Genomic DNA, 8127 nt, shown 5'->3' with positions numbered 1-8127 from the left:
GAGGATCTTTTCGGTTTGAACGGCAGTTTTTAAAAATAATTTCCACGTAACTAAACACTTTTAAACTTCGTATACTGGTAGAATGTGTTTATAAAACACCTTTTTCTCTTGGCTTTATTGAGAAAATTCTATGGTTTGTAAGATATTTGTTGTTTTTTTTTTCTTCAACTTCTGCAATTTCAACCAATCAATGACGTCTATTGAGGTGAAAAACATTCTGTGCCGTATGAATATGTCTCTCGTTTAAGAAACAGATTGGGTTTATTTACATTTGAGAAGAAAAAAAGATACCCTTCCCCCTAACCCTAAAACAGATTAAAATGCAATAGATCGATACTAGGGTTACAATTATAGGTGACAATTTCATATGACACCGCTAGAAAAAACTGCCGTTCAAACCGAAAAGATCCGCATTAGAAATATTAGGTGACCAGAAAAAGGTTTCCTTATGGTATTGGAAACACATCGCGGTCTCAGAATTTTTTCAGAAGAATCAAAAGACTTTCTCAATATGGCTAACCACTAAGACTTTAATGAAGAATAAAAACAGCAAAAATTTGACGGAAGTTGTATGAGAGTAAACTCCCTTACTTCGGAACTCTTTTGCTTCAGTCACTGGGAACCCGATGCCGCTGGCTTTTAGGTAGGATTCCTTTTAAAAAATATATATTTATTTATATTTCTGTATAAATAAATATATTTTCTTTTATATCTATTCATGTATCAGTGATGACTTGACATTTTATGCATGCAACCGACTCAGTCGTTCGATAGATGTTGGGTTTGAAGGGTCCACGGCTTTACCGTCATTGACATTGTGCTCTGTCAAAGACAAAAGGCTCCCTCGATGCCCTTTCGGAACATCTCTCCTTTCATTCTTATATTTAATTGTTCCACGTCCTTTAACCCTTGTTTTACTCTATTTCTATTGAACTACATACGCTATTTATTTGGTACTACTAGCGAACAGTGGTCCCGGTGAGCGCAGTCGCGCATCCGCACCAGCTAGTCATGACTAGTCGATCCTTACTTTGTGTTTTTTGTGTTTTATTTACTTTGTTTAACAGAAATTATTTATTTTGTGTTTTATTTACTTTTCTAGGTAGTCGTTGTAGGATCGACTACTTACGACTAGCTAGTGCGGATGCGCGTGTGCGCGCACCGGGACCACTGTTCGCTAGTAGTACCGTAAATAAAACACAAAATAAATAATTTTTGTTAAACAAAGTAAATAAAACACAAAGTAAGGATCGACTAGTCATGACTAGCTAGCGCGGCCGCGCGAGGAGGAGCGCCGGGACCACTGTTCGCTAGTAGTACCTTTATTTACTTTGCTAGGTAGTCATTATAGGATCGACTATTTACGACTAGCTAGCGCGGATGCGCGTGTGCGCGCACCGGGACCACTATTCTCAAGTAGTACCATTCCTTTTTCAATTACTTTTGGAAATAATGAAGAATTTAGTAAAATTCATTAAGGCAACGTTTACCATTATTAATCCGGTGTCAGGAACATAAATTAGCATGAGATAATTGCTGGATTGTCTTGAGTTTTGATAATTTAAAAACAAAATGTTGGGGTCAGGAAAGCAGAGGTGGTTTCAGGGACATCAAAATGGTTAAATGGTTCCTTTCTTCGGAAGAATAAAACCCGACGCATAACGTTTAAGAAAAATGGTTTCAAAAACGGTGAATTTTATTATTTGGCAACGGAACCGAACTGCATCGTCAGCTTTTCAAGTGTTGCTTCCTAATTTCAAAATACTTCTTATCGTTTATTTGTTCCAGTCGGTGGTCTCTGGCCATGCTGGAGCACTGCCTTGAAGGGTTTAGCCGAACGAATCGACCCCAGTATTTAATTATTTATTATCATTTTTTTTTATATAACGCCTGGTACTTATTCTGTCGATCCCATATGCGGAACCGCTACGTGACAGGGACGTAAACAAACCGACACTGGTTGTCAAGCGGTGGTGGTGGAGGACAAACATAAAGACACACACACACATATACACGACGATCTTTGATTTTCCGTTCACCAAATTCACTTCCTGGGATTTGGTCGCTGCGGCTATTGTAAAAAACATAATACTACTTAAATACAGCGGTCCCGACGCATCTGTGTAACCCTAACGCTAAAAATAACCCTAAATCCTAATCCTGAACCCTAACCAGTGTGCACTGTAAAAACATATCATTGCATAGATGCATTGGGACCTCTGTATTTAAGTAGTGCCGAAAACACTTGCTCACGGTACCACACAGTGGGACTGAACCTGGAACGGTATGGTTGGGAAGCAAACTTCTTTCCACACTGTTATGTCTGCGTAATATTTGAAAAGCTTGTCAATGACCTGGCATTAATAAAAGAAAAACAAAATCTTCAAAATGTGACACTGAAAAATTTCTGACATGAAAAAAATAAACTATTTTGGTAGAACTACAGTTTAGGCCTCCCTTCGAATTTGTATCGGCATACCTATAGTTTAGGGCCCCATTTAAATTTGTTTCTTCATAGCTTATTTTTTAATCTTTTTAATATATATTTTTAAATGAAATTTTACAGAAATTTGTTTACGAAAATATAGATTACATTTATGTTGATGCAATCAAAAAACAAGTCCGTACTTTGTATTAACTTCTCAGTAACTGGTATAACTATAAATTGGTACCAACTTACAATGCCTTTGTTTACCCGGGAGTTGGGGAGAATGATCTGAAACTCATGATAATAAGTATTCAAATTAGGTGAAGGGACAAGTCAATTACATCGATCCCAGTTCGCAACTGGTATTTAGTTTAAAAGGCAAAGTCAACCTTGATGGAATTTGAACTCAGAATGTGAAGATTGACGAAATGCTGCAAAGCATTTCATGTAGCGTAATTTGAATCTGCACATTTGGGAACACATCTCTGTAATATTTCTTCAAAAATTATGCTGTTATTCAGAAAATTATGAGACAGTAACATTGTGGGGCATTAAACTGCAGTTATGCCCCATAACTTGTTCATGATTGTTACAAAAAGTGGAATGGTTACGTTACAAGCTACACGTTTACTCTTTTTACTCTTTTACTTGTTTCAGTCATTTGACTGTGGCCATGCTGGAGCACCGCCTTTAGTCGAGCAAATCGACCCCGGGACTTATTCTTTATAAGCCCAGTACTTATTCTATCGGTCTCTTTTGCTGAACCGCTAAATGACGGGGATGTAAACACACCAGCATCGGTTGTCAAGCAATGCTAGGGGGACAAACACAGACACACAAGCATATATATACATATATACGACGGGCTTCTTTCAGTTTCCGTCTACCAAATCCACTCACAAGGCTTTGGTCGGCCCGGGGCTCTAGCAGAAGACACTTGCCCAAGATGCCACGCAGTGGGACTGAACCCGGAACCATGTGGCTGGTTAGCAAGCTACTTACCACACAGCCACTCCTGCGCCTATAATACTAAGAATATACATTGTATAGTAAAGCTTGTTTATTGATGTTTTCATGATTGTTATAAGTTTCAGTCTGTGTTGTAGATGACTTAATGTATGCTTGAATATTTTCTTCATCTTAGTTACCACTTTGATGTTGATGATAAATAGTATCAGTTAGGAATGTGTGGTTAAGATGTTTGCTTCCTGACCACATCGTTTCAGGTTCAGTCCCACTGCACAGCACCATGGGCAAGTATCTTCTACCGTAGCCCCAGGCTGATCAAAGCCTTGTGAATGGGTTTCGTAGATGGAAACTGAAAGGAGCCTGTCATATATTCATATATGTGTGTGACGGGCTTCTTTCAGTTTCCATCTGCCGGATCCACTCACAGGGCTTTGGTCGCCCCCGAGGCTGTTTATTAAGGATGCTTGCCCAAAGTGCTACGAAGTGGGACTGAACACGGAACCATGTGGTTGGGAAGCAAGCTTCTTAGCACACAACCACACCTGCAAATATATATATATATATGCCAGTACCCCCTGACTGCCTCCTGTGCTGGTGGCACGTAAAAAGCACCCACTACACTCTCGGAGTGGTTGGCATTAGGAAGGGCATCCAGCTGTAGAAACATTGCTTTAAATCAGTTGAAATATTGAAACTCAAGCATTATCTTAAATAAGACCTAAAAGTAAAAGATGGGATGGTCAAGAGTGGAATACCTAAAAGAATATCCTGTGAGGCCTGGCTGTGTGGTCAAGGAAGCTTGTTTTGCAACCATGCGGTTTTGGGTTCAGTCCCACTGTGCAGCACATTGTCCAAATTGTCTTCTATAGAACTGGGGCAACCAATGCCTTGTGAATGAATTTGGTAGATTGGAAACTGTGTTGAAGCCTGGCATAAGTGTGTGTATGTCTTTCGGTTTTTTTTTTTCCTTTCTGCTACCACTTTACAACTGGTGGTGGTTTGTTTACATCCCATAACTTGGTGGTGGTTTGTTTACATCCCATAACTTGGTGGTCTGGTAAAAGAGTCTGACAGAATAAGTACCAAGCTTTAAAAATAACTCTGGGGTCAATTTATCTGATGAAACTAGTGTTTCTCATTTCTTACTTAGGGGTCCCTTTGGTTACTATTTTCACTTTGGTGACAGACCCCTCCCCACCACTCAGCCATTCAATCTTTAAACCAAATCCTGTTGTATTTCTATTGTTAAATTTTCTTCTGTGTAAAAAATTTAAGTGTTTTGTGTATTCCTCCTCCTCCTCCTCCTCCTCCTCATCATCATCATCATTTAACATCTGCCTTCCATGCTGGCATGGGTTGGACGGTTTGACAGGAGCCACCCAGATAGGAACCTGCACCAGACTTCTGTGGCTGTTTTGGCAATGTTTTTACAGCTGGATGCCCTTCCAGATGCCAACCACCCAGCAGAGTGAACTGAGTACTTGCACACTTTATTGCACATAAATTTTGACAACTAACACCTGTGCAGGTGTGGCTGTGTGGTAAGAAGTTTGCTTCCCAACCACATGGTTCCAGGTTCAGTCCCACTGTGTGGTACTTTGAGCAAGTGTCTTCTACTATAGCTTCGGGCCGACCAAAGCTTTGTGGGTGGATTTGGTAGACGAAAACTGAAAGAAGCCCGTCGTATATATGTATATATATATATATACTAGCAGTATCGCCCGGCGTTGCTCAGGTTTGTAAGGGAAATAACTATAAAGCATTTTTAGAGAGTTATAGCCAAAAAATAGCAAAAAAATGGAAAAAAAATGATGGTAAATTTTTTTGAGAGTTAAAAAAGGTGGAGTTGCGTCCCCTAGACGGTCTGTGGTTTGGGTTTCTGATTCTCGACCCCATGTCGAATTTATCGATTTTTTTCAGAACTGGGGGAACTTTCCAAAATTTTCGCTGCGTTAGTTTTGAATTATGACATTGGGCTATGTGTGTGTGTCAAGTTTCATCAGAATCGGTTGAAAGCCGTGGTCAGGGTGAGGGTACAACCTGACAGACACACAGACACGCAGACAGACAAACTGCCGTTTATATAGAGAGAGATGTATATATATATGTATATATATATATATATATATATATATATATATATTATGGTAGTTTTGACTTTATGAGTCCCTTCTAGCATGAGGCATTTATGTATAGTAATGCCCTTAACATAAATAAATATATTTATAGGGAATAATTAATAAATTTTTCCCTTATGAGGTTTTTCACACTAACTACTTGATAAACTCTTATAAAGATTTTATCCTATATTTAAAATATATATATATGTATGTATTTGTGTATCTGTGTTTGTCCCCCACTATTGCTTGACAACCGATGTTGGTGTGATTACGTCCCCATAAGCTTAGTAGTTTGGCAAAAGAGACCGATAGAGTAAGTACTAGGTTTACAAAGAATAAGTCCTGGGGTCGATTCGGTCGACTAAAGGCGGTGCTCCAGCATGGCCGCAGTCAAATGACTGAAACAAGTGAAAGAACGAAAGGATACCCCCCCTTCCCCCGTTTCTGTTGACCCCTCCATTGTACTTGACCTCTTTTCTCCCCGTTTTATTGTTTCACTGCTGTAAATGTGATTAACAAAGTCAAGATGAGGTTACTTCCCTTGGACAGTGTGATATTGGAACATGCGTTGTGGATGAGTAATAAATATTGGATTCAAATTTTGGCACAAAGCCAGCAATTTCTGGAGAGTGGGTAAGTTGATTACATCGGACCCTGGCACACGACTGGTACTTATTTTATTGACCCTGAAAGTATGAAAGGCAAAGTTGACCTTGGTGGAATTTGAACTCAGAACGTAGCAATGTGTGAAATACTGCTAAGCATTTCATTCAGTATGCTAACGATTCTGCCAACTCACTGACTGCCTTAATAGTAATAATAATAATAATAATAATAATAATTCGAGTTACTTCTATTTCCAGGACTTTCAAAATACAAAGACCTGGAAATAGAGGTAACCAGAATGTGGAATCTAAAAACAGAAACAATTCCTATCATAGTGGGTGCATTAGGCATGATAAAAAAATATTCAGACAAATACATAACAAAAACACCAGGACTTACAAACACATATAACATACAGAAAATTGCACTACTAGGCACTGCACACATCCTACGCAGAACACTTTCCATACAATAACCATCACAGCACATACCTAAGGCACACAGAGCTGCGCTCGGTAGTGAAGTGAAAGCACGCTATAAAAATAAAACTACTGAATAATAATAATAATAATAATGACAATTTTACTTTATGTTTGTATAAGTGGAGTCCAAGTCTCATCCAGAGACCTCAAGGGGCAGCAAGTTATAAGTACTGTGGGGATTATGTCTTAAGATGGTTGATAAATGTCCTGTTTTTTTGGGGAAGAATGCAGTTCAGTGAGAAGGGTTTGTGTTCCCTGTACCTTGGTTTTGTATGTGCTATTGTTTTAGAAAATGTTCTGAAGACATCAATAGTACTTCGTTGTCAGTCATGTGTTTTCATATATTTTCATGTCTTTATTTTTCAGAGAACAATCAGAATGCTTTGAATCATTTTGGAAAGTTCCAGAAAGAAAAAGAAATTCCAGACTTTCAAGGAACCAAAAAGACAACAAAAATAAAATAATTACAAAAAAGAGGAGATTCATCTTATTCTGAAGAAAGGGATGAACATCACAACATTGCATTCTCTGCATCCTTATGAATGAGAGGGTTCTTTTGATTATTGCTAAAAAGACTATTTTTGGTTTTTATCCTTTATCTCATCTGATATTTACAGATCTGGGATAGAATATCAATGGATATGCTATGATTGGTTGTGGTGAACTATTTTTCACTGAGAATACTCAACAAATGTTTCTTTAATCTATGAATTATTTTGGGCTATAAAGTTAAGCCTTTAGAGTGAAAAATAAAGAAAAAGCCATCCTCTGATTGGCAGATGCATGTCAATTATCCGCTTATGATTGTACCTTGTAGCAAGTCTTCCACTACAGAGTGTTCTGTTTCATGGACTGTGTGTCTCATCAGGCAGTGTAAACGGCAGAGAATTTTTTTATAACCAGCAATGTAATGCTACCACATGTGTGATGTTAGATGTGATACTATCCTCAAACAGACAAATGTGCAGCAAAACAGATACATTTCACAGCCAATCAAACGAAACTGTCTTTCAAAGAGAAAAAAATTACCTCAAAAGGCTCAATATAGATTTACCTTACTAGGAGCATAAATGTGTGCTTAACATACAGAAGAATAGAAATTGGAAGGAAGAAAATTTCTGCTTTATCGAGGCTTCTCAAACTTCACATACATACATATATACACATATCTTCATTACGTCATTCTTTGATATCCATTTTCCATTTTGGCCCACCCATAGATATACACTGGAAAATCCATTTGAAGTAGATAACTAAGAATGTAATAATTTGTATTATATTTTTTACTTGTGTTTGTTTAATTATTTTTCATTGTTGTTATTGATATTCACTGCGGGACTTTCATAGTCTTGCTTACATCTGAGGCCATATCATTGGTTAATATTCTGGCCTGCTTTTTATTTTATTATTTTTTTTGTGTAAGAGTCACTTACTACTCTTACTGTTTGTCTTCTTTGTTTTTTTTGTTGCTTAATAATCAAAACAACATAATTATAATCGTTAGTAATAATAATAACAATAA

At 37.8% G+C, this 8127-nt stretch overlaps 1 long non-coding RNA gene across 1 annotated transcript; it reads left to right on the top strand.

Annotated features, from left to right (window-relative positions):
- The first annotated feature begins 530 nt into the window (after positions 1 to 530).
- Positions 531 to 7055, top strand: LOC118766825. Its single transcript, XR_005002736.1, has 2 exons — positions 531 to 643; positions 6972 to 7055. It is a non-coding gene; the product is annotated as an uncharacterized LOC118766825 (long non-coding RNA).
- The last annotated feature ends 1072 nt before the right edge of the window (positions 7056 to 8127 follow it).

The sequence above is a fragment of the Octopus sinensis genome, linkage group LG18 (assembly GCF_006345805.1).
Source record: "Octopus sinensis linkage group LG18, ASM634580v1, whole genome shotgun sequence".
Taxonomy (NCBI): domain Eukaryota; kingdom Metazoa; phylum Mollusca; class Cephalopoda; order Octopoda; family Octopodidae; genus Octopus; species Octopus sinensis.
The sequence above is the reverse complement of the archived record's forward strand: the minus strand, read 5'-3'. Positions and strand labels throughout refer to the sequence as shown.